This window comes from Stegostoma tigrinum, chromosome 29 (genome assembly GCF_030684315.1).
Source record: "Stegostoma tigrinum isolate sSteTig4 chromosome 29, sSteTig4.hap1, whole genome shotgun sequence".
Lineage (NCBI taxonomy): Eukaryota > Metazoa > Chordata > Chondrichthyes > Orectolobiformes > Stegostomatidae > Stegostoma > Stegostoma tigrinum.
The window spans coordinates 28,914,153-28,941,126 of record NC_081382.1 but is presented as its reverse complement, the minus strand read 5'-3'; the positions used below and the strand labels follow the sequence as shown (position 1 = coordinate 28,941,126).

Genomic DNA, 26,974 nt, shown 5'->3' with positions numbered 1-26,974 from the left:
GGAGACCACTCCACAGTAGATAAGTCACTCTTTACAAGGTACCCAGATCTCAAGCCCACAGCCACATCTATACGGATGGTCCAATTATGTTGTGGTTACTAATGAGTCTGGCCTGTAGCTGGTGTCATTGTAGCTCAGAGAGGGGTGAGTGGGTCTTTTCCTTTTGGGGATAATCTCTGCCTGGCAATGATCTGGCGCAAACGATACCCACCACTTTTTCGTGCAAGACATTTTTTTTCCTCTTATGTCCTGCTATGATCTGGCATGATCCTTCACTTTAAAATTACAAGTTGTAAGTGAGTCTATTTATGTTTTTGCAATTATATTTGATGCCATGCTTATGAAAACTTTTTTTAAAAGAAGATACTCTCTTGGATAGCTGGCAATAAGTCTACACGAAATGAAGCAGAGTGCATTCTGAAACTGTTAGTATGTGCAGGCGTATACAAAAAAATGCTCATTGATTCATGCCAATTCGTTCCTTGTATTTGAATGATCCATTCAGATTGAGCAGTTGATCATGCAGCTCTAAAATTAAGTACATTTTTCTTTTATATTTGCATCTACATGATTCTCCCTAGAGTTTTTAGTGAGTTCCTGAGTAGACATCTGTCCTTCATTAAAAAACGTATTCAGACATATTTATTACACCACAATTGTAGTTTATAAATAATTCAAGAAGCCACAATTTTACAAGCAGCTTGCCTCGGGAAAACAACGAGCAGTTCGATGGCTGAAATACAAATCAGCAGCGAGTTCTATGTCAGAAACATGTCAGTTACAATGACCTTATCCAACTCCTCAGTCAACTCAGCAGATGTGAGGAGCAATACAAATTTTCCTTCTGGTTGAAATCAACAAGGTCCAAATTCCACAGGATGAAGAGCTACTTTAAAGAAAGAAAGAGATAACACCGTGTGGAGCTGGAGGAATGCAGCAGGCCAGGCAGCATCAGAGGAGCAGGGAAGTTGGCATTTTGGGTTGGGACCTTTCTTCATGGGAGAGGGGGAAGGGAGCTCAGAAATAAATAGAGAGAGGAAGAGTGGGGCTGGGGAAGGGAGGTAGGATGGTAATCAGTACCCTTTTGCATGCTACAGCTGTAACATGAACGTGTAAAACGCCATTCGAAGAATTAATTCTTCTCACAGACTAACACCTAATGAATCTTTTAATCTGCCACTGGATTTATTGTAAATAAAACCTGTAACTGCTAAGTGTAGTGAGGCATGTCAGTGTGTCACATAATGTGTTGAAAGCAATTTAATTCTTTGCAATATCACTTCACGTAATGTCAAATTTGGACTATTGTAATAAACTTTTACAAATCTTATGAATAAAGCATACCTTTTTAGGAAAGTCCTGAGGGAGTAGAGAGGAAAAAAAAACTAGTGAAGTCATTTCATTGCCAGATAAATCTCCACCTCGGAGTAATTAAGTGCAGACTTCATTTAGCATTGCTCAATTTTTGGACCCAAACAGCTTACCCGGCCAGCAGTCAACTTTAATGTTCTGAATCCAAATTACTTCTGTGGGGTGAAAGTTTATATTTTTAAAAATATTCAGGCTCACCACGCTCAATCATAGTGCAATGACAATGACTGGATATCAATTTACTTGAATCATGAGCATTGGTCTTGCCTGCTGTTCAGTGTTCCTGCTGGCACTTCCATTTGATGCCAATAAATAGTATTGACGGCTGGCAGGTGCATGTGGATGCGGACCCCCAGCAAAACAAAAATCGATGTCTTCATCAAAACGAGAGATGGAAAGGAAAATTACAGTCTTGGGTTGCAAAAACAGATGATTTAAATTTGAGATAAATGTCCCGATATATAAATATAAGTTACACTCTTAAATTTAGCCCCAAAAAAAACTGCTGTCGTGCTTTTGAAAAAAATGAACCCACAATGCAAACAGCTGTACTTTTTACATTGGTTTGAATAATAGTGTACAGTCTAGGACACAAGGAGTTATGTAATTCAGAGAGAAGATTCCAGCTTCAAAAAAAAATCAACAACTTAATTTTTGGAGATGTTTGAAGCTTAAGGTAGCATCATCTTGAAAGAATGCCTGGCAAAACAATTCCTGCAGCTACCAAAAATAATCTGATTCAAAATTAATAGTTTTCCAAAACGTATTTGTTGTACTTCCTACTGTAGGGTACTGAGCTCTCAATTATTTATTTTCTATTTCAACCCCCAAGCTGTGGAAAAATATGATGTGAGAACAGCAGACAATTCACTTCAGACATTTTTTTAAAAAGTCAAAAATTTAAAAAAAGGAATGGACTGGACCAAATGGTCTCAAGTTTGTTCAGCCATTCAACAGATTGTGGCTGTTACATCAATTCTATTTTCTTATCTTCTCCGATCTGCTCATTTTTTAAAAATTGCACAATAATCTATCAAATTCAGCCCTGAATATATGACTTGAATAAGCACAAATCTACAGAGATGGAGAGTTTCAAAGATTCACAACACAGTGTCTGAAAAAAAATTCTCTTCCTCTCAGTCCTGAGAGAATACACCTAGCTCCGGACTCTCCAGCTGATGGAACTATCTTCCAGCATCAAACTTTTAATGCCGAGAGTCATAAACTTTTCAATGAGATCATCCCTATGGTCCATTCTATTCAATGTTTTCTCACAACGCAAACCTCTCATCCCAGGAATCTTCACGGTAGCCCCCAAGTATATCCTACACCAGGTGACAGACTGAAGCTGTACGCAGCACTTCTGCTATCATTTCCCCCAAACCCTATATAACTGCACTAAGATTTTGTTATTATTAATACAGTGATACAAGCCCCTTTCAGGAAAGAGTAACATAGCAACTGCCTTCTGAATTATTGTTGTATCTGAGGTAACGTGAGGAGTTCTGCATACGCAATTTCCTTAGGATACCAACATTAATTAGTTTCTCGCCTTTTTGAAAACTATACTTTCTACTAAGTGGATAATTTCAAATTTGTCCCACATCATTCTTTCTCTGTTAGCTAGCTGATTATTCATTGAACATCTTTCTATCCCTTTGCAGCCATTCTGCATTATTCTCACAGCTTATTTTCCCAACACATTTTGTATCATCAGCAATTTTGGATGATTACATGTGATCCCCTACTGCAAACCATTGATATAGATCTTAAATAACAAACACCTCTCGTTACAGCAGCTCACAAAGTACAACCTGCAAAAACCGAAAAATGATCCTTCTATTCCTACATCCGATCCTCTGTCCATTAACTAGTTCTCAATCCAAAAATAATACATTCCCCCAATCCCATGCATCTGAGATCTTGTGCAGCGTATTTTCAAATGTCCTGTGAAAATGTAAATGTCTGACACCTGCTGGTTCCCCGTTATCTAACTACACCTACATAAAATGCTGGCAAACATCATTTCCTGTCATAAAGCAATCTGACTCTGCCTAATCGTATAACGTTTTTTGAAGTTTCTTAACACCATTTCTCTCAAGTTTCCCTGTTACTCATCAGGGTGCTGGCCTATGTTTCTGAAATAAAAGCAGATATTGCTGAAGAAATTCAGCAGGTCTGACAGCATCTGCAAAGAGAAAGCAGACTAAACACTTCAGGGCCAATGACTCTTTCTGATATTAGCCAGCCTATGGGTTCTGTTTTCTCCTTATCTCCTTTCTTTCTTAAAGGACCATTTGTTACCTTCAGTGTTGCAAAATAATTTTAGAATCTAAATAATTCTAGAAGTTCAAAGGCAACACATTCACTGTCTCTGTGACCACTTCTTTTAAATCTCGAAGGCACAATCCATCAGGTCCAGAGGATTTCTGTAGCATTTGGCTGTGTCACTGTTGTTTAAATCAATTAAACACTGTTAGCCTTAATAACTGGTTATGGTCTCAGATCCTTACACGTGTTTTATATTCCTAGCAGATTAGGACACCCAAACACAATCAAACGAGATGTGTAAAATGATAGAGATGACAAAGTGTAGAGCTGGATGAACACAGCAGGCCAAGCAGCATCAGAGGTACACCAAAGCTGACGCTTCCATTCTTCAGAAAATGAGGAGCTTTTCCAGCCTTGCACTTTTGTCACTACACATAGATAGTATTTGCATGCATGTAACACTTGTAATATAGTATGTGAAGTGATAAGAAAATTGTCAATTTTCAGTGGTTCATTTAGATAGTTATGATTGTATGGCATGACTGAGTGACAATACTTGCCACAGAACAAACGCTTCTCTGCATCATTCCCCTTATCCTGCTTGTTAATCTGAACCGGGTAGGAATTAGAATTCAAATTTGAAATTTTGCCCAAATTTATTTTCACAAGACTCTTAGTTTACACACAAAACATATGACCTTGCCCAAGCCTATGTTAGTCAGGATAAGGAGTTTTACAAGTCTCTGCATCACGTGCACTCTCATTGATTATAAAATTCTGAAAGAAGTTTGACAGGAATAATTCTGGGAAGCTGCTTGCTCTGAATGGCGAGTCCAGAAATTGGAGTCACAATCTCAGAATAAGTATTCAGCCATTTTGGACCTGTTCTTAAAAACTCTTATCACAGAGTGTGTGTGAATATTAATTGCCTATCCCTAATTTTCCTTGAGAAGGTGGTGGTGACACAGATGAAAAAAATGTTTTCACTCAAAGCATTGTGCACTTTTAGAATTCTCATAGAACTGGAGGCTCTCTTGCTGTGTATATTTAAGGCAAGTTGTTTCAATTAGTATCGTAAATATCTTTTCATAAGACATGAGGTTAATAAAGACTCTGGACCTGATGCACTATATCTTAGAGATTTAAAAAAGAGAGGAGATGTGAAATGCAGCGTTGATCTTGCTGAATGCCAGACCAAATGGCCTACTCCAAGTCAATTTCTCAAAAGTGTCATTCAATATCAGATATTTTCCAGTCTTGGTTAACTCACCTAAAAAGGCAGGAAAACTAAGTGGAGCACTTCCCTTGACTATTCTACACCTTGGAAAAATTGCTAAGCGCTTATAAGTTTGGCAGGAACATCTTGCCTTCATGAACAGCTGCAGATGGAAAAATATAACATTGCTGATAAAGAGACATGCTGTCAAAGCATTTCCTCATCAACTCACCAGGAACATTTGTAAGAAGTGAACATTTCAAAGGGAACAACAAGTTATAGTGCCTGAGAAAAGGGTGTTGTTTGATTGGCAAGTGGGCTGTGATTAGTCAAGACTTTGTTGATGAGAATGTATCCTTGAACAGTTATCATCTAAGTTTTTATTAAAATTCAAGGAAGGAAAGTTAGATCCATCTGCTCAAAGAATTACCACCAGAAAACCATTGCCCCCCATATTAAGAATTAGATTAACAACCAGTTTTTAAAAATTCTCTTGTGAGATGTGGGCATTGCTGGCATTTAATGTCTGGCTCTAGTTTCCCTTGAGATTTCATGTTATAGTGATCAATTAGCAATCTAAGAATATCATTTGGATTCAAAATGTGGCTCAATGGCACCTTGCAAGAAGCCACATGTATTCATATACAGGGCCTTGGTCTCTGCAAACAGAATTTTGTCCAGGCATCGCATGTTTTCAAATAATTAAAAGCATTGGAAACTCTTTTACATTTCCTATGGTAACACTTCGACCAGTTCAACTTTCCTTTCACCAAGTAATACCAGACTGTGTCATAAAAAAGTAATTTGGCTATTTATTCTTTCCATACAGATACAGTACTGTATCTCCCAAAATCCATTTTTTATATCCACTCCAAAATACCTGTTTTACAATGAGGACCTCAGAAAAATCAACTCGAAATTCTCCAACTCCCAATTTTTTTTTCAAGTCCCATCTCTGAGATGCTGGTTACAAGCAGTAATGCAGTTATTTTGTTTTAAATGGCTACAGTTAAAATAAATTGCACTTTTCTTAACACCTACTTTTTCATATCATCCAATCTTTCTTTTAAGAGAGCATTACATCCCAGGCAGGTTTAAATGGAAAGTATTCAACGACTATACAAATACATTAATTCCATGGGCTCAATTTATGGAAAGGTTTTCTTAAAGTGTGAACATTTTAAAATTTCCTATTGACAATTTTCGAAGATTGATATCCACAAAGGTTAAAATGTCAAGGAAAGTAATCCGGAATAGATACGAATTATGATAACAAATCAATTTATCTGCATTGACATTTCTCTTACAATCGAGGGGTTTGTCATCCTATTATAACGTTTAAGATGATAATTGGACAGCAGAAAAGATGTAACGCTCTTAAGCGTAGGTCTTTCTTCCAGATGGATGAAGTGTCACATTGTCTCGGCCAGCAAAGAAGATTGTTTCAGAATTACTCAAACAGACCAGGTATTAATCAGAAATTATACCGTGCACACTCCACACACAAATGACAGGTGCAACCATTTTGTGCCAAACTGTTGTCATTTCCAAAGCAAAAAAAAATACACACAATCTGGCGCGATGAATTCGCAGTTTCACATAATGACTGCTGGCCGACACAGCAAACGTTTTGTTGTTAATATCAAAATGCTACGTCCTTTTGTTGACTGGTTTAGGGGGTGGTGGCGGAGCGTATAAACAAACGGCATATTAGGCTAATCCTAATGGGAATGTAGATTTCACCAAAATTCCCATTCAAAAAGCAGACAAGACCCTAGCAATTCATTGCGGTTGGGAAGGGGGAGGATTGGGAAAGGGGGGTTGCTGGCTGATACTGCCGGAGCAGCGAGAATCCGATACAATAGGAGCCAGAAGGAGACTTGCTGTTCATGTTACTCCTACATTCGCTACGGTCGGGCGTGCGGTTCATACAGATACCAGAGAGAGAGAGAGAGAGTAGGAACTCTCACTCAAATCCTTTAAGCTCGTTATGTGCAGTAGCAAGATTACTGACTTCATACAAATATATCCCGCATATTATTGCCCTGCCGAAATGCCGTGACACTTAAAGGGGCATTGGATCAATAATCATGTCCATTTAGTAAACAAAAGGACCCAATTGTTGTTAGAAACTAACAAATCCTACCTCAAATCCCGGTCTAAAACAAAACCCTCATAGATACGAATACCCCATGGAAAGGGGTTATCATTTAAGTTTCCCCTCACAAGATAAGTCGAATATTGGGGAAGCTCAGTCTGTCTCTCACACGCACACTAACACAGCAACACCTCGTCCCATTATCCGCAAGGAGAAAGTGCGAGAGGAAATAAGAACCTTTGTGTTGCTGACAGCGTCAGACTCCGCTAGGGTGGCGATGCAATGTTCCCGTTTGTATTGAATTAAAATAAAAGATTAATTACTGCGTTTGTGGGTAAAATTTGTGAATGAGGGAGGGAGGCGGTGAGAGAATGGTGCAACAATAGAGGAGTACAGGCTTCCAGCCACAATTCCAATTCTGCCATGCATACAGCGCACCCCTGTACGATGATATTTCTTTACGTTTCTGTTCCCACCCCTTTATTTTGATAGCACCGGACCAACGACACTAACTCACCGCTCCCTCTGCTGTCACCGCAGTCTGTCATTCCACTGAATATTCTGTCTGAGGCACCTCCTGCATTCCGCTGAGCAACGATAATATTGGGGGCTGCTGTATTGTCTCTAAATCATCCCCTCTGCAAAAAGTGAGCGCTTTGCAGTAGTCTCTCGCTGCCTTTTGTTGCTTTGCCGGGCTACAAACGCAATTGTGCTGAGCGATCCATTGCTGAATACGGCGGAGTTGAGTTGTCTCTGTTCCTTTCGCAGACACTTGACACTCACTCCAGCTGGCCAGCTTCCCCGCCCCCCTGCAACTTGACAGCAGGAAGTGCAGGTACATTGACTGATTGACACCATCCTCCTACCAATAGTATGGAGGTGGCAATCCAATCTGACACTTCCTTGTCTCCCCCACCCCTCAACGTCCTCCAATCACTGGCAAGAGGAGGTGGGATTTTCCACTGCTTTTGATCAAGGCATAAGGTTACCGTCTCCACTGCATTCTGGGGATCGTAGTTCAGCCAGACATCTCAGCATCCCAAAAGAGAGTAAGGAAATGAAAAAAACAGGCGATAATATGAACTCACTAATTTAAACGTGCAATTAGGGGTTGTATTGTAGGGCCTAAGTTGCATTGGAATAAAAGCAAAATGCTCTGGAGGCTGGAAATCTGAAACAAATTCGGAGAATTATGGAAAATCTCAGCAGGTCCGGCAGCGTCTGCGGAGAGAGAAAAATCGAGTTAACTACTAAACAAAAACCGAAAGGACTGTGGATGCTGGAAATTAGAAACAAAAACAGAAATTTCTGGTAATGCTCAGCAGGTCTGGCAGCATATGTGGAGAAAAATCAGAGTTAAAATTTCGGGTTGAGTGTCCCTTCCTCAGAACCTGAAATGTTAACTCTGATTTCTTTATACAGATGCTGCCAGACTTGCTAAGTTTCTCCAGCAGTTTCCAATTTATTTCACATTTTCAGCATCTGCTTTAACATTTCGAGTTCAGTATGACTTATAGAACATAGAACACTACAGCACAGTACAGGCCTTTTAGCCCTCGATGTTGAGGGCTAAAACAGAAGAGTCTGTTTACGCCAAAGCTGCAGCACACTTCTGTAACTGTCCTATCCAATTGTAACTTCTACATTTACAGAATTATAGAGATTTCAAAAAAAATCACCCATGCAACAAATCTGATCCAATCACCAAAAACTAGTGGAAATAAAAAAATGAAAATGGCTAAGGGATATTGTGTAATCTTTCAAAATGGCAGATCTGTAGTTTCACAGCTTCTGAAGAAGACTCCAAACATTAACTTTGTTTCTCTCTCCACAGATGCTGTCAGACTTGACGAGTTTCTCCAGCATTTTCCAATTTATTTCAGATTTCCAACATCTGCGGTATTTTTCTTTTATTGAGCCACCATCTGAGACCAGTGGGCTGGAACAGTGCAGGATTAGCTGTCCTCTCTTTGCCTTGGATTCTTAGCCAGCTTAGGTTTCTATTTCTCCTCAGCTCTTCCAATCCTTCCGTGGCCAGACTGGGAGGCGGACGAAGACCTAACTGTGATTCCTTGTTGTCTGTATCAAGATCCACCATTTTTATATCTCCTTTGTAGGAACTCCTCAATAATAGTTACAGACATTGTGCTGGTAGTAATCCACTTGCAAGCTTTAGCTAAACCTAAATTAACCCTAGTTCTTGACAGTGCATTTCAAAAAGAAAATGCAGGTTTGGATCTACAGAAGCAGGTCCCACAGAATGATACAAGCATTGAGTTTTGTGAAAAAGCTGTGCAGTCAAGGTTTGATTAAAGAAAATTAGGAAGTGATTCAGAGAGGTGTTCAAGATACTTAAGGAATTTGATAGAATGGTTAGAGTTATTTCACTTGAAGTTCAGAATATGAGGCTATCGCTTTTTTAAAATGAGAGCAAGGCCTTGCAAGGGGGTTATCCACATGGATAATAGAATTCTACAATTCTCTCCTCCAAATAGCTGGACTGGGAAGAGGAGCCTGAATATCATAGGTTGATATTCAGCAAGATTTTGATGAATTATGGAAGCAAGGCAGATTGAGAGAGAGTCAGGATACAGATTGATTGAATGGTGAGATTGACCTGATGGGGTGAGTAGCCTATTCCTGTTGGTATGTCACGAGTAAGTAATTTGCCACCTCTAAATATTGGTCACGCGGAAGACTGGAACGTGGCCAATGTGGTGCCATTATCGAAGAAAGGCTGTAAGGAAAAGCCAGGAACCGTAGACTGGTGAGCTTGATGTCAGTGGTAGGTAAGTTGTTGGAAGGAATTCTGAGAGATAGGATTTTCATGCATTGGAAAGGCAAGGACTGATTCGGGATAATCAGACTGGCTTTGTGCATGGACGATCATGTCTCATTAATTTAGTTGAGTATGTTTTAAGACATGACAAAGAATGATGAAGGCAAAGTGGTAGATGTTATATACTTGGACTTCAAAGTGTTCGACAAGGTTCCGAATGGTAGATCTGTTAGTAAAGTCAGATCACATGGGATCTGGAGGGGCTAACCAATTGAATAAAAAATTGGCTTGAAGGTGGGAAACAGAGGATGGTGGTACAGAATTGATTTTCAGACTGGAGGCCTGTGACCAGAGGTATGCCACAAACGTCGGTCCGGGGTTCATTGCTTTCATCATTTGCATCAATGATTTGCATGTGAATACAGGAGGTATTGTTAATAAGTTTGCAAATGACACCAAAATATGTGGTGGAGTGGGCAGTGAGGAAGATTATCCTAGAGTACAACAGAACCTTGAGCAGATGAGCCAATGGGCTGAAGAATGGCAGATGGAGTTTAAATCAGATAAATGTGAGGTGTTGCACTTTGATAAGGCAACACAGGGCAGGATTTATATAGTTAAAGGTAGGGCCTTGGGGAGTGTTGCCAAACAAAGACACCTAGCAATGCAGGTGCATGGTTCCTTGAAAGTGAAGTCGCAGGTAGACAGGATGGTGAAAAAGGCATCTGGCACACATGCCTTCATTGGTCAGAGTTGAGTATAGGAGTTGGAATGTCATGTTGTGGCCATATAGGACATTGGTGAGGTCACTTTTAGAATACCGCATTCAATTCTAGTCGCTCTTCTACAGGAAAGATATTAAGTTTGAGAGGATACTGAAAAAGATTTACAAGGATGTTGCAGGGAATGGAGGGTTTGAATTATATCTACTGGGACTTTTTTCCCAAAAGAAGTTTATACAATCATAAGGGGCATGGATAGGGTGAATCGACAAGGTCTTTTCCTAGGGTGGAGAAGACCAAAGCTAGAGGGCATAGGTTTAAGGTGAGAGAGGAAAAATGTAAAAAGGACCTGATGGGTAACTTTGTCATGCAGAGGTGGTGCATGTGTAGAACATGCTGCCACAGGAATTGGAGGAAGCTGGTACAATTACAAGATTTAAAAGGCATCTGGTTGGGTAGATGAATAGGAAAGATTTAGAGGGATACGAGTCAAATGCTGGCAAATGGGACAAGGTCAGATTGGAATGCCTGGTTAGGATGGACAAGTTTGACTCGGATCTGTTTCCGAGTTATGTGACTGTACGACTATATAACTTGTCGTAAAAATCAACTTCCAGCCTTGGCATCTGCAGTGATTTTAATGAGGTTGGCCAGATGCACCTCACAGAATTTGAGTTCCATGACCCATTCAGGGACCCCTGGCTGACAGACATAAATAGGAGTGTCAGAGGATCTGTTCTCCTCTGAGATCAGGCTCTGAGGGAGCTGGATCAGTGTCAAGGACTTTTCATATGTAAGTCAAAGGTGACTTGGTGAAAGGATACCAGCCTCTGTGGAGTTATTTCAGCATCATTTTGCTGAACCTGTGCTGCATGTCCGAACTAAGCATCCTTCCTGAACTGCATTGCTTTAATTGAATGCACTGAGTTCAAAAATCTTCTATTATTTTAGTCCCATTTCTTCCTCTTTCCTCCAAAGATAACAATTTATTTTGATCTGAGGTGCTACAGATACCAGCACCACAGATCAAACCATTGTGCATGAAATGCAAGGTTGACAGTAAGCATTGTCGGGTTATTTAGCAATGGGAAGACTCCAGAGTGACATCTAGTCCAATCCAATCCTCATCCAAATTCCAGCCAATATTACTGGATAAGAATGAAGAGCATGGACTCTGCCCTGTATTATCTTTCATTGCTGACAGTGAGTATGGCTAACTTAGGTCATGCAAACTAGCACTGTTTAATTTATTGGATAATAATCATGTCGGGTTGCCTCTGTGTCATACCACTTGCCAGAGGATCTCGTTGTGATTGGTGGCTATCCTCCAGTGTGTCTGCCTGCCTTGGTGCATAACACTTCACTAACAAATAATGATAAAGCTCAGTTTTGAAATTTTCAGCTGCCAACCTTCTACTCCCTTTGCCCAACATTCCCAGCTGCAAGGAGGCAGAAAGGTCTGAGGTGGTGGAAGTCAGAGCCAATAAATGTGAAGCTGGAAAAACAGAGCAGGTCAGACAGCATCCAAAGGGCAGGAAAGTGAACAGTTTGGGCCAAATCCCTTCCTCAGGACAAGCTTTTTAGAAAAGAGAATTCCAGATTTCCATTGTCCTTTGCGTGTAAAAACACTACCTGCCATCATGATTTTTGAAAAGCTTCATCCCTTTGTTCTGGAAAGAATTCATTTAGTCATCTAAGAGTATTATTCATAGTTTGCAACATTTCAGATTTTTATGAAGTTGTTTGTCTTTTGTTATGACTGCTCTGTAAACTGACTGTCATTGTGTTTGGGGATGCCAACTCAAGATCTTCTGAGATTCACAATCACTCCATTTCGAATCTCTGTCAAAAAAAGTGTGTTTAATTATTGAGAAATTCAAGATTTAATGCTAAAGGAATGAAATTGGACAAATGACATTTTCATTCCGGACGTTGTATCATCAATGTATGACAGCTTAAACTAATGAGCTTTTACTTTGCTCTGGAGGGGAAACGAAGTAACTTTCATTGTATTCACCTTAAATTTATAAAACATTGAAATGCATAACGATTATCTTTTAAGAAAAGCACATTAGACTATTTTTTCTCAAGAGTCCTTCAGAATTTGAGTCTAATGGGTTTGGACAGGAGAGAAAATCAAAACAATGTTGAGTAAGGAACATTTTAATAAAAATTTACCATCAATGACTAGAAGCTGAAAAGTTATTCCAAATCTTGACTGCAACATCAATTTAGACTTTACAGTGACAAACTGCAATCAACAGAAAAGCAACCTAAATTTGAGGAATGCATTTCATTTAAAACGCAAATTGTTGCCGATGCTTAAAATCTAAGACAAAAACAGAAAATATTGGAAATACTCAGTATGTCAGGAGGCAATTCTGAATCAGAAAATAGTTTAACGTCCATGAAAATTCACCTCAACATGAGTTGCTTGGATTTAGAAACCTTTAAATCAAAATAAAGTGTTACAAATTTGTTCCAAATGTTGAAACAAGATGCATGTTGTGGAGTCCTCCAAAGGGACCCAATGCATTTTCTTCCTGGTTTAAAAATCAATATGCCTAGTACTTCACATCTGTTCTCTTGCGTTCTAACAGAGGAATTTAATTTCCTGCTGTGTTGTTGGACAGAGTGGGTGTTGGTTAGCTCATCTGGCCAAGAGTAGTCTATAAAATGTCCAATGGCTCAGGTTCAATTCCTGTAATAGTTGTGGGTGCTGCCTGATTGCTTTGCCTCATCCTTTACATGGAATGGTGCTGAAAATACATAACCACCTATTGTCTATGGCCCGTCATAATCATTGATAATGTTAATTTCACATAGTCTAACAAAAACAGAAGTTGCTGGAAAAGCTTAGCAGGTCTGGCAGCATCTGTGAAGAGAAATCACAGTTAACGTTTTGGGTCCGGTGACCCTTCCTCAGAACTCAAGACGTTAACTGTGATTTCTCTTCACAGATGATTACGAGACCTGCTGAGTTTTTCCAGCAACTTCTGTTTTTGTTTCTGATTTACAGCATTCATAATTCTTTCAGTTTTTATTACCAATGACTATGTTTGTCTGAGAGGGCAAGTTAGTGAGTGACATACTCGCAGATTCAATTTGATGAAGATGATTAATAGAACCTATTCATATTTCCAATTTTGATCTAATTTGTCCAACACAAATAACACGGCCAGTTATTGTAGCTGCCTGTATCAATGCCAATGGTTGGTGGAGTCTTCAAGCCCAAATCTACTCTATTATTAATGGTGTCTTGATACTAGGGGTAGCCTTGCCTCAATGGTGTGTTTTACAACTCTGGAAAACGCAATGTGCTATATGTAACAAATTTGGTTTTTGTAGCAGATTTAAATTCAAAACATCATTATATCTCCTTATTCATACATAATTTGATTATCAATTGCAGAGTTAAAATGCAATCAGCATTACAAATTGGAATTTCTGTTTCCTTACTCCAACTTCATCCACCTCCTTTGCAACACGATGGAGACTGAACCAGACAGTTCTCAAACTTGGTGTCAAATTTGATCTCACAATTAACACAAATGACATATGACCACATATCTGTGCCATCATTAGGATCATCTACTTCTACGTACATAACATCATTCAATTCTGCCCCTACCTTGGCTCATCCACTGCCGAAATAGTCATCGATGCCTTTATTCCCTTGGGATTTGAATATTTCAATGCACTTTTGCTGGCCTCATTCAATGAGAGTCCACTCTGGAATTAAGATCCCCCCCTAAATTTGCACTACTTGTAAAGCTTTATACTAATCTTAAAAGTTGTTTTGTACATGGGATCAAAAAAGGCAGGAGGAAAATATTGATTTTAAAAATAGATCCAAATCAGCAATTTTAAAATCTTTCACACCAGCCCTCATTAATATTGATGAGGTTCAAATATGATTCCTGAACATCAGTATTATTATTTCCATGTAGATTACACAACTTTTAATAGGGTCCTGCAAATGTGCAACATTTAATCTACCACTAATTTAAGGAACAGGTGGAAGAATCATCTGCTGTGCCAATTGATCCAGAGAAAGACATCTACTTTCCTGGTTTCATATTAACTCTTACTTGCAATTCAGCCACTGTCACAGTATGGGCGATCTATTATCATGGGCTTTTCAAAAATCTTGCCTAAGTAGACAAAAAATAAACATATGGGAAAGAAACACAGAAACTGACAGACCCTTGGATTGAAACTGAGCCAGGCATGAGCAGTGGATTTATCTTCGTACTTTTTTTTTTACAATTCATTCTCTCCCTATGGGCATTGTTCACCCTTGAGAAGGAGGTGATGAGCTGCCTTCTTGAATTGCTGCAATTCATGTGGTGTATGTACACCCACAGTGCAGCTATGAAGGGAGTTCCAGGATATTGACCCAGTGACAGTGAAGAAATGGCAATATATCTCCATGTCAGGATGTTGAGTGGTTTGAAGAGGAACATGCAGGTGGTGTTGTTCCTATGTACTTGCTGCCCTTGTCCTTCTCAACAGTTTGGAAGGTGTTTTTGAAGGAACTTTGTGCAATGCATCTTGAAAATGATACACGCTGCTGCTACTGTGTATTGATGATGGAGAGGATGAATGTTGAAGGTGGTACATATGGTGTCATTCAAGTTGCTTGCTTAATCCTGGATGGTATCAAGCGTCGAGAGTTCTCAGAAATGCACTCAAACAGGCAAGTGGGGAATATTCCATCAGACTACTGACTTGTGCCATAGATGGCAAACAGGCTTTGGGAAAAGAGGAGGTCCATTTCTTGCTGGAGAATTCCCAGCTCAGATTTCCACAATAGCCAATTTCATAAGGCTAATCCAGTTAAGTTTCCTTCCACTTGCAGGACAAGTGGATAAAGTACATAAATATTATAAGTACTTTTCTTTCACTCACTGAGCATGGACATCGTTGGCTGGGCCAGCATTTATTGCCTACCACAATTATAATCATATAAAGTTTGGAATTGTGCTTATTTCTGTGAATGTGACATTGTTTTTCACCTTGAGGGTGAGGCTTACTCTGTTCATAATGAATACATTTGTGTTTAAATAGCCTGGTCTGCCAAAAGCTGCAAATAGTTTAATAAGCCAACTAAGTTTCTACCATTTTGATCAAATTGAGATGTGCTTCTTTATGTTTGGAGACTAATGGTTCTATTCTGTGTAACAAAGCATGGCCTTTCAACAAAAATATTTTGGTATTAAAGCTAATGATTGTCCTGCAAGAAGTCCACTGTTGATTTGCGATTTATCTGAATACCGAATCAAATTTGAAGCACAGATTCAACTTCCATTACCTATGATTTTCCACAACATGTTGGCTGCTCACGTAAAGTGTTATGCTGTGTCATTTCATTCAGCTCATGGACTCATAGACGTATACAGCAGAGAAGGGGGCCATTCAGCCCACTGTATCCATCCTAATGAATGGAAATCTGACAGTATCTGGAGTCTATGGAAATGCAAAGCAATACTTAAACGCTGCTCAATGGTAATGGAGTTTCCCACCCAATGGCCTTTGTAGGCAGTGCATTCCAGACTCCCAGCATCTTCTAAATGAACACATTTCTCCTCAACTCTCCTCTTATTTTTCTACCTCAAATGTGTGCCCCTTCATCATTGACCCCTCTATTAATGGAAAATGTGTCTTCTTATCTACCGTATCTATGTCCCTCCTAATCACATACACCTCTTTCAGGGCCCCTCTCAACCTTCCCCGGTCCAAGGGAAACAACCCTAGCCTATCCAATTTTGTCTCATAGCTCAGACCCTCCAACAAGGCAACAGATTGGTAAATCTCCTCTGCACCCTCTCTGAGTGTAATTATATTTTTCTGATAGTGTGGTGCCAGAACCACACACGGTACTACAGTTGAGGCCTAAACAGCATTTTATACATTTCCAGCATAAACTCTTTCCTCTTGTATTCTATGCCTTCACGAATAAAGGCAAGGACCCAAATGCCCTCTTAACCACCTTATCTACCTGCCCTGCTGCCTTCAGAGGCCTGTGGATGTGCAAACCAATATCTCTCTGATCTTCAGAACTTTCTGGTATCCTACCGTTCATAGTGCGATCTCTCACCTTTTTAGCCCAATACCTCATACTTTTCCAGGTTGACCACTATTTGGGACTGCTGAGCAGTGTAGCGATGCCTCCCAGTAGTTCCCGACAGTATTCTCTTGAATATTTTGCGAACCCTTCCTCAAGCCTTCACATCTTTCCCGTCATTTTGTGCCCAGAATTAGTTAAAACTTGAGACTAAACCAGAGTTCTAGAAACGCTTAGTAGATAGTTGGGAGGTGGAGATGTGCGAAAGAAACGAGCATCTGAAACAGCACGAGAATGAGCAGTTTCATTAAAAAGGCGGGGGTGGGGGGAGCGGGGGGGCAGCCACATAAAGAGAGAAAGAGGGGACAGCAGCTTTATTAAAAAGGAGGGTCCGAGAAGGGGCAGGAGCTTCCTAAAGAGACCGCAGACATATGGGAGAAGGCCCATGATGACTGATGATAAAAACCAGTGGCAGTAAACCCCCTTCAACCTGTTTGTCCCTGTCGGAGCCTGAGAGTGGTGTTACAAGAAAACAGCTACATGATTGTTGTGTATATCTTCCATGCCTCTTTTAATTGACCAATTGGTTTAAATTAGCAAATGTTATTACAGCTGAACAGAGCAGTTTAAAAGTTTTCAGTTTTGAAATATTTGACATGGCAACTGATTAAATGGAGTGAAGTTGTCGGGGTTACCAGCTACAGCTGAATTGTGCTGTGATTCACGGTGGCCGCATCTGCAGGCAGTTTGAGGAAGTTCGGTTCCGGGTTGATGAGCTGAAACCTGAGCCGTGACACATCAGGGGAAGAGAGGGAGGGATTTGGAAACTGTTTCAGGAGGCAGCCACGCCCCCAAGGTTCATAACATTTCATTTCACATGTGGACAGGGAAAGGAAAGTGTGATTGTGAGTGAGACAGGTCTGGGGCATCCAGGATTTAGCGTGGGAGGAGCCTCAAGGAGCCCCTTTTCCAACAAGTATGAGATTCTTACTCCGAGGGCGGATAAGGTCACAGACTGCAGGTCAGATGGTCAAACTGATCTCAGAGATAGTATGAACTGCCGATGCTGGAGTCTGAGATAACACAGTGTGGAGCTGGAGGAATACAGCAGGCCGGGCAGCTTCAGAGGAGCAGGGAAGTTGATGTTTTGGGTCGGGACCCTTTTTCAGAAATGTTAAACCGATCTCAGCACCGTGGCCCAGTGCGCCAATCAGGTCAGGAGAGAAAATGAGAAAGATACTATTAAAAGGAGTTAGCGTAGTTAGGGTAAGAGTCTGTGCTCTGCAGCAAAGTTAGGGAGTCCTGAAGGCTGTGTTGCCCACTTGGAACCAAGGACGAAGGTATCTCCTTTGCACTGGAGAGGAAGATGGAGTTGGATCAGGAGGGGGAGGGGGAGGGGGAGGGGGAGGGATCCAGTTGGCCAGATCCATGGAGGTACTAATAAAATCGGTTGGGCTGGAAAAGAATTTCTGCTGGGAGATCACAAGAATTTAGGGCTAAATTAGAAAGCAGAACCACAAAGGTAATAATCTAAGGATTACTACCTGAGACACAAGTAAATTGATGTGGGTTAAGTGTTAACAAGAGATTAGAGAGGTAAATGCCAAGCTGAAGGTTTGGGAGAAATAGGTTCAGTTCAGTTCAGGATTGGATTGGAGAAAGCATAAGCTTCATTTGAATCATGCAGGGAGAAAAGACCTGCTGAATCATACAACAAGGTTTATGGATATGACATTAAACTAATTATTTCAGGGGAGGGTTCAACTGAAGGGAAGTTTAAAACATCAAAAAGAAACGAGAGAGCAGAGGTCAGCGCAACAAGAAAGTGAACAATAATCAAAGTGTGGCAGGAAGGCGTCATAAATATGTACAGACGAGTGCAGCAGAAATTAGAATCAGTGGAAGTAAAGGAAGCGGGGCTAATGCATCTAAGAGTGAAAGTAGGCATTACTGGGTCTTTTTCAGGTTAGAAAGATACAATTAGTGGAGTTCCACAAGCTCAGTCCTAGGGCCTGAAATGTTTCCTATTTAGATTAATGACTTGGAGGAGGGGAAAGAATGTAAGGTACGCAGTGCATTGTTAAAACATAAAGAGGTGGGAGGGCATGTTGCAATAGAAGCACAAGGAATCTGCACAGGGACAAAGATTGGTTGGGAGAACAAGCAAGTAAGTGGCAGATGGAATTTTAGGTATCAAAGTGACAGCTTATGCACTTTAGTACGAAGAATCAAAAGGGAGACTATTATTTAAATGGAGAGAGACTCCAAACAAGCATAGCACAGAGAGATAATAAAATGTGAGGCTGGATGAACACAGCAGGGCAGCAGCATCTCAGGAGCACAAAAGCTGACGTTTCAGGCCTAGACCCTTCATCAGAGAGGGGGATGGGGTAAGGGTTCTGGAATAAATAGGGAGAGGCGGACCGAAGATGGAGAGAAAAGAAGATAGGTGGAGAGGAGAGTATAGGTGGGGAGGTGGGGAGGGGATAGGTCAGTCCAGGGAAGACGGACAGGTCAGGGAGGTGGGATGAGGTTAGTAGGTAGGAAATGGAGGTGCGGCTTGGGGTGGGAGGAAGGGATGGGTAAGAGGAAGAACCGGTTAGGGAGGCAGAGACAGGCTGGGCTGGTTTTGGGATGCAGTGGGTGGAGGGGAAGAGCTGGGCTGGTTGTGTGGTGCAGTGGGGGGAGGGACAAACTGGGCTGGTTTTGGGATGTGGTGGGGGAAGGGGAGATTTCGAAGCTGGTGAAGTCCACATTGATACCATTGGGCTGCACGGTTCCCAAGCGGAATATGAGTTGCTCATCCTGCAACCTTCGGGTGGCATCATTGTGGCACTGAAGGAGACCCACGATGGACATGTCATCTAAAGAATGGGAGGGGGAGTGGAAATGGTTTGCGACTGCGAGGTGCAGTTGTTTACTGCGAACCGAGGGGAGGTGTTCTGCAAAGCGGTCCCCAAGCCTCCGCTTGGTTTCCCCAATGTAGAGGAAGCCACACCGGGTACAATGGATGCAGTATACCACATTGGCAGATGTGCAGGTGAACCTCTGCTTAATATGGAAAGTCATCTTGGGGCCTGGGATAGGTGAGAGGGAGGTGGTGTGGGGGCAAGTGTAGCATTTCCTGCGGTTGCAGGGGAAGGTGCCGGGTGTGGTGGGGTTGGAGGGCAGTGTGGAGCAAACAAGGGAGTCACGGAGAGAGTGGTCTCTCCGGAAAACAGACAAGGGTGGGGATGGAAAAATGTCTTGGGTGCTGAGGTCAGATTGTAGATGGCGGAAGTGTTGGAGGATGATGCGTTGTATCCGGAGGTTGGTGGGATGGTGTGAGAGAACGAGGGGGATCTTCTTTGGGCAGTTGTGGCGGGGACGGGGTGTGAGGGATGTGTTGTGGGAAATGTGGGAGACCCGGTCAAGAGCATTCTCGACCACTGTGGGGGGAAAGTGCGGTCCTTGAAGAACTTGGACATCTGGGATGTGCGGGAGTGGAATGCCTCATCGTGGGAACAGATGCGGCGGAAGCGGAGGAATTGGGAATAGGGGACGGAATTTTTTGCAGGAGGGTGGGTGGGAGGAGGTGTATTCTAGGTAGTTGTGGGAGTCGGTGGGCTTGAAATGGACATCAGTTACAAGCTGGTTGCCTGAGATGGAGACAGAGGTCCAGGAAGGTGAGGGATGTGCTGGAGATGGCCCAGGTGAACTGAAGGTTGGGGTGGAAGGTGTTGAAGTGGATGAACTGTTCGAGCTCCTCTGGGAAACAAGAGGCGGCGCCGATACAGTCATCAATGTAACGGAGGAAGAGGTGGGGTTTGGGGCCTGTGTAGGTGCGGAAGAGGGACTGTTCCACGTAACCTACAAAGAGGCAGGCATAGCTGGGGCTCATGGCCACCCTCTTAGTCTGTAGGAAGTGGGAGGAATCGAAAGAGAAGTTGTTGAGGGTGAGGACGAGTTCGGCTAGGCGGATGAGGGTGTCGGTGGAGGGGGACAGTCGGGCCTGCGGGACAGGAAGAAGCGGAGAGCCTTGAGGCCATCTGCATGCGGAATACAGGTGTATAGGGACTGGACGTCCATGGTGACATCCTCCGACACTTCTGCCATCTACAATCCGACCCCAGCACCCAAGACGTTTTTCCATCCCCACCCTTGTCTGCTTTCCAGAGAGACCACTCTCTCCATGACTCCCTTGTTCGCTTCACACTGCCCTCCAACCCCACCACACCCGGCACCTTCCGCTGCAACCGCAGGAAATGCTACACTTGCTCCCACACCTATCCCAGGCCCCAAGATGACTTTCCATATTAAGCAGAGGTTCACCTCCACATCTGCCAATGTGGTATACTGCATCCATTGTACCCGGTGTGGCTTCCTCTACATTGGGGAAACCAAGCGGAGGCTTGGGGACCGCTTTGCAGAACAACTCCGCTCGGTTCGCAATAAACAACTGCACCTCCCAGTCGCAAACCATTTCTACTCCCCCTCCCATTCTTTAGATCACATGTCCATCATGGGCCTCCTGCAATGCCACAATGATGCCACCCGAAGGTTGCAGGAACAGCAACTCATATTCCGCTTGGGAACCCTGCAGCCCAATGGTATCAACGTGGACTTCACCAGCTTCAAAATCTCCCCTTCCCTCACCGCATCCCAAAACCAGCTCAGTTCGTCCCCTCCCCCCACCGCACCACACAACCAGCCCAGCTCTTCCCCTCCACCCACTGCATCCCAAAACCAGTCCAACCTGTCTCTGCCTCCCTAACCGGTTCTTCCTCTCACCCATCCCTTCCTCCCACCCCAAGCTGCACCTCCATCTCCTACCTACTAACCTCATCCCACCTCCTTGACCTGTCCGTCTTCCCTGGACTGACCTATCCCCTCCCTCCCTGTACTCTCCTTTCCACCTATCTTCTTTTCTCTCCATCTTCGGTCCTCCTCCCCCTCTCTCCCTATTTATTCCAGAACCCTCACCCCATCCCCCTCTCTGATGAAGGGTCCAGGCCCGAAACGTCAGCTTTTGTGCTCCTGAGATGCTGCTGGGCCTGCTGTGTTCATCCAGCCTCACGTTTTATTATCTCGGATTCTCCAGCATCTGCAGTTCCCATTATCACTCACACATAGCATAGAGAAATATGTGTGTTCTTGTGCTCGGAACAAAAAAAGATACACAGGTGCTGCAAGTAATGAAGAAAGTGAATGGAATGTTGGCTTTTATTGCAAGGGTGTTGGAATTTACGTATGTAGAAATTCTGTTATAATCATACAGTGTATCAGGGAGACTGCACCTGGAGTTGCATAGGCTAGATCATTGGAAATATGTAAGGAGGAGATAGATAGTGTTATGTATTATAATTGGCGAAATGTTGGGATAGTGTCCCTTAAGGCATGAGTCATGTGAGCACTGGTGAGTCATCCGCCAGGTTTATTCAAATTGGTACTGAACATTTACCGAGTGCACATCTACGGAATAAAACCTCCCTGTAGGAGGTTGCAGCGAACAACAAGTTTGTACATTCTTTAGTTCTGACAGGAGCCTAGTAACTGCCCAGTACAGAATGGATAGATTTTGAAATCCTGGGGAATTGAGGGCAATGACAAGCTGTGATCAAAGAGATGTTGAGGCCTGGGGTAGATCCACCATGATCTTGTTGAATAGCAGGGCAAGTCTGAGGCAGTCAATGTCCTGCTCCTATTTCTGGCAGCAGGTGGTAACGTAGGGAAGAGCACATCAGTTCCTTTGGTCATCTTCATTGAAGGGTCAAGCACGGAGGAAATAATGACGGCCAGGCAGAGTAGGACGCCGTGGGCAAGGGATCTACAAATAGAGAACAGAAGGCCGAGACTTGTGAGTGGAAAAGAGAGAGAGAGAAAGAGAAGAACAGGAGTTGGAGCAGAGTTCCAGTGTGGTGGGCCAGCATTAAAGGGCCAGGGTCACGGTCATGGCCATGAAGAGTACAGGACTAAAGCCTGTGAACGTTGCTGCAAAGCTGGGAAATGGTAGTGGAATTGGCCAACAGCTTCAGGAGATTTAGGTGGAAGCCCTAGGGGAGAAAAAACACAAGTTCAAGAGGCCATGAGAAAGAACAATCCCCTTACTCTTTGGCAGACAAGGGAATTTACATTATACGGTCTAAGAAAGTTAGCCATATTGTTGCCTCTTATTCTTCCTACTGAAAACATACTATTTCACACTTTTCAGTATCAACTTTCACCTGCATCTATTCCAAATGTCTGTCTACATCCTCCCAAATTCTGTAACTATCCTTTGCTGTTCACTATACCTCCAAGTTCATGTCATCAAGGAACCTGAGAATATCTGAGTAAAAGAAAACTGGGGAAAACCCTTATCTGGTTAGAGTCATAGCTAGCACAAAAGAAAATGGTTGTTGTTAGAAGTCTTCTGAGCTCCAAGTCAGCTGTGCAGGAGTTCCTCAGAGTACTGTCCTAAGCCCAACCATCTTCAGCTGCTTCCTCAATCATCTCCCCTCCATCATTAGGTCAGAAGTGGGGATGTTCACTGATGCTAACACATTGTTCAGCATCATTTGTGACTCCTCAGATGCTGAATCAGTCCATGTTCAAACGTATCAAGACCTGGACAATATCCAGGCTTGGGCTGACAAGTGGCAAGTAACATTCATGCCATCCTAAGTGCTAGGCAATGAATATCTCCAATAAGAGTAAATATAATCCTTGTTCTTTAACCTTTAGTGGCATTATCATCACCAAATCTCCATTATTAATGCTGTGGTGGTTACCATTGACAGAAACTAAACTGGCTGTATAAATACAATGGCTACAAGAATAGATCAGAGGCTCACAATCCTGCAGCAATGAACTCACCTCTTGACTGCCCAAAGTTAATCTATTATCGACTGTCTACCAGGCATTAAACAAGTGTATGATGAAATTCACCCCACTTGCTGGATGAGTGCAGCTCCAGCAACACAAGAAGTTTGGCACCCTCCAAGTCATAGCAGCCTGCTTGATTGTTACCACATCCACAAACATCCACTCCCCTAACTACTGCCACACATTAGCAATAGTCTGTACCATGTACAATATACACTACAGAAATTCACTGAGGGTCTTGGACATCATCTTCCCAATCCATGATCACTTCCATATAGAAGAACAAGTGCATTAAATACATGGGAACACTACCATCCACATTATCCTCTCCAAGCCACACTTTCCAACCTGGCTTGGAAATATATCATTATTCCTTCTGTATCGCTGGGTCAATATCTTGGAATTCCTTCCATAACAGCGTTTCAGCTTAACATACATACAATCAACAGCACTGTTCGAGAAGACAAGTTATCAGCATTTTAAGGGCCGCTGGGATAGATAATTAATGCTGGTCTAGACATCAACACCCATACCCCAAGGATTATTTTTTTTTAAATTTGAATTTTCCATTATTCTAGTAGCCCCATAATACAATAATGGAGTGACTGATTGCTGTGACTAGTCAATCTCTTCTTAACATCAACAGATTGAGTACGAGCTTGAGGAAACTTGTGGTGGAACATTTCGGGAGCTTTAGATCCTTCGTAATTATTATCTTTCCAAAACCTGACTCAGTTACCATGTTGTGTTACAAGTTACTCATGTGTATCCCACAACATTATATTCCAAAACAAATCTAGTTTACAATTGAATGAATCAATGTTGAGTGATTTTACTATCTCTAAATCAAGTCTGTTCAATAAAAAGAGGAAGTAGTTCTGGGGAAGGGTTGCTCAACCCGAAATGTTAAGTCTGATTTCTCTTCAAAGATGCTGCTTGACCTGCTGAGATTTACCAGTCTGTTCTACAGATTGCTCAAGGAAACACCAAGTTATTTTGAAATTAATCCCTTTTTAAATACAGTGTCCTCTGTTCTATTGCTTTGGTGAGAACAATGGTCCCATGATGTAGAATACCAAAAGGGAAAAGACATTTGTTATACTTGATGGTTATTGCTTGCCTGTCAAAAATATGTCATAAGATGTTGGTCAGAGGCACTTATATCTAGCAATGTAATGTAGTTATATTGTGTGGAATTCCTGTTGCAACAACTGAACGCTGTCCATTGGTGGCATTGGGAAAGGAGAAGGTTGATCACACAGTACTGTGTTGACTCCCAAAGGACCTGGGGCTGAATTTCAGCATGTTCTGCAAAGTGCAATCATCCTGGTTGCTGTTGGCAGGGGAAATAAAAATCACTGTAGTTATATCTACAAGTGGAATCTGCTACACTGAACTTTTGCCAGGCAGCATGGGACTGTTGAGACTATGGGCTTGACAGCAAACTGTTTAAACAAAATAAATATATATACACCTGCAGATTTTAGTGGTCACTTGTGAAATGGAACAGACACATGGTGGAAACAATGCAAGCACAAAGCAGGGCTGACAGTGGAAAGCAGGTTAAAAGTGGAAGAATGTACAGAGACATAAGTGCAAAATGTCTTTAAGATTTCATGTCCCATTGTTTTTCATATTTGATTTCTCATTCCAGGCAATAAAAATGAGTTGATACAATCTGATTAAAATGTCATGTGAGAGAAAACTGATGGATGCATTTCTGCATCTATGAAAGCTTCATACTAAATCAACCAAATCCAGATTTTAAGCATGTGCAGGAACCATTCTGCTTGCTCCAGTGGATGTGTGCATAACTGTGCAACATTTGCAGAACACTACAGAGGCTAAAAATTGAAAATAAGAACAAAATGTGAGAAATAGTCTGCAGGTCAGACAGCATCTAGAGAGAGTAAAACAGAAAGAAAGTGGTGGAGAGACTCAGATCTGACAGCATCTGTGGAGACAGAAACAAATGTTAACATTTCCAGTTTGATATGACTGAGGCACTGAAAGAAGTTGGAATGCACTTTTTAAAATCCTGTTTTTGACATAGGCAGAGGACGAATGAGGGGAACGGATGATATAGAGGCCAGTGCCAATGACAAAGGGCTTTCTAATTGGGTTGAAAAAGAAATAGAGATGTAGAAGGAGTGTAAATCAAAGTGTGGAAGGGTTGTCAACACCAAGAGCAAATTAATCAAGACATGAACAGGACAGGTCCATGTGAAGGGTGGGACAGGTGGTGAGAGTGAATAAGATGAGAATGGAAGGAAATGAGGTCCAAATCAGAGGTTGTGGAATTCAGTATTGAATCCTAGAGGCTATAAAGATCCCAAGCAGAAAATGGAGTGCTGTTCTGTCAATGTACATTGTGCTTTTGTGGTACATTGTAGTCAGCCAAGGACTGAAGTGTTAGCATGGAGAGTAAGGCAAGCAACTATAAGGTCAGGATCATTCCTAAGGACATAGTGGAGGTGTTCAACCAGAAGGTCACCTAGTCTGCATTTGGTCCTAACAAAAACAGAAGTTGCTGGCAAAGCTCAGCAGGTTTGGCAACATCTGTGAAGGAAAAAACAGTATTAATGTTTTGGGTCTGGTGACCCTTTCTCAGAATGGTCATTTGGTTTTGCATTTGGTCCTGCTGATGTAAAGGAGACCACAATGTAATTTGTGAATACACAGTCGTCTAGGTTGGGAGAAGCACAAATGAAATGCTGCTTCACCTGGAAGTGACTTTGGGATCTTGGACAGTGAGGGGATGAATGGGCAAGTGTTACACATTCTGCATTTGCACAGGAGGATGCTGTGGGGGAGTAATAGAGGAGTGGACCAGAGTGTCATGGAGGGAGTGGCCCCTGTGGAATGTTGACAGTGGAGGGGAGGAGGTGGTGTGTTTGGTGGTGGCATCCTGCCAGAAGGTGGTGGAAATGGCAGAAGATAACCCTTTGAATGCAGAAACCGGTGGAAGGGAGAGTGAGGACAAGGGAAACCTCTCATTGTTCTGGAAAGGAGTTCAAGGGATGAGGACAGAAATGCAGGAAGTTGGTCAGACATGGCTGAAGGCTATGCCAACCACAGTCAGGAGGAATCCTCAGGTAAGGACAAAGGAGGGCATGTTGGAGGCTTTATCGGAACAGAATTGACATCTGGAGAAACTGGCAGGACGGGAAAGAATCCTGGCAGGATGTAGGGGGTGTGGAAGTGTAGCTGAGGGAACTGTGGGAGTCAGTGGATTTGTAATAAATATTAGCGGGCAACCTATGCCCAGAAATGGAAACAAAGAAGTCAAGGATCTAGGGTCTAGGCCTGAAACATCAGCTTTCCTGCTCGGCCTGCTGTTTTCGTCCAGCTCTACACCTTGTTATCACAGATTCTCCAGCATCTACATTTCCTACTATCTCTGAAACAACTTAACCAGCAGGTAACTTCACCAGAGTTGGTTAGCTCAATCAAGTAGATGGCTGATTTACGATGCATGGCAATGCCAACAGCATGGGTTCAGTTCTTGTACTGGTTGAAATCACCAAGAAGGTCCCACCTTCTCAATCTCACCTCCGAGGCATGGGGACCAGTCATCTTTCTCCAATGAACAAGCAGGCTTATGGTG

General features: G+C 42.3%; 1 protein-coding gene across 7 annotated transcripts in view; it reads right to left on the bottom strand.

Annotated features, from left to right (window-relative positions):
- Positions 1-26,974, bottom strand: part of LOC125465342 (ras-specific guanine nucleotide-releasing factor RalGPS1-like) — a 713,999-nt gene that overhangs the window by 681,920 nt on the left and 5,105 nt on the right. For 3 of the 7 annotated variants that reach the window (XM_048558692.2, XM_048558691.2, XM_048558697.2), the window contains exon 1: positions 7,474-7,757. The exons of 2 other annotated variants lie outside the window; for them this stretch is intronic. The gene's annotated coding sequence lies outside the window, so the exon portion shown is untranslated. Of the gene's footprint in view, positions 1-7,004; positions 7,144-7,473; positions 7,758-26,974 lie in introns of those variants that run through there. 2 more of the 7 variants (XM_048558693.2, XM_048558695.2) reach the window with 1 other exon arrangement.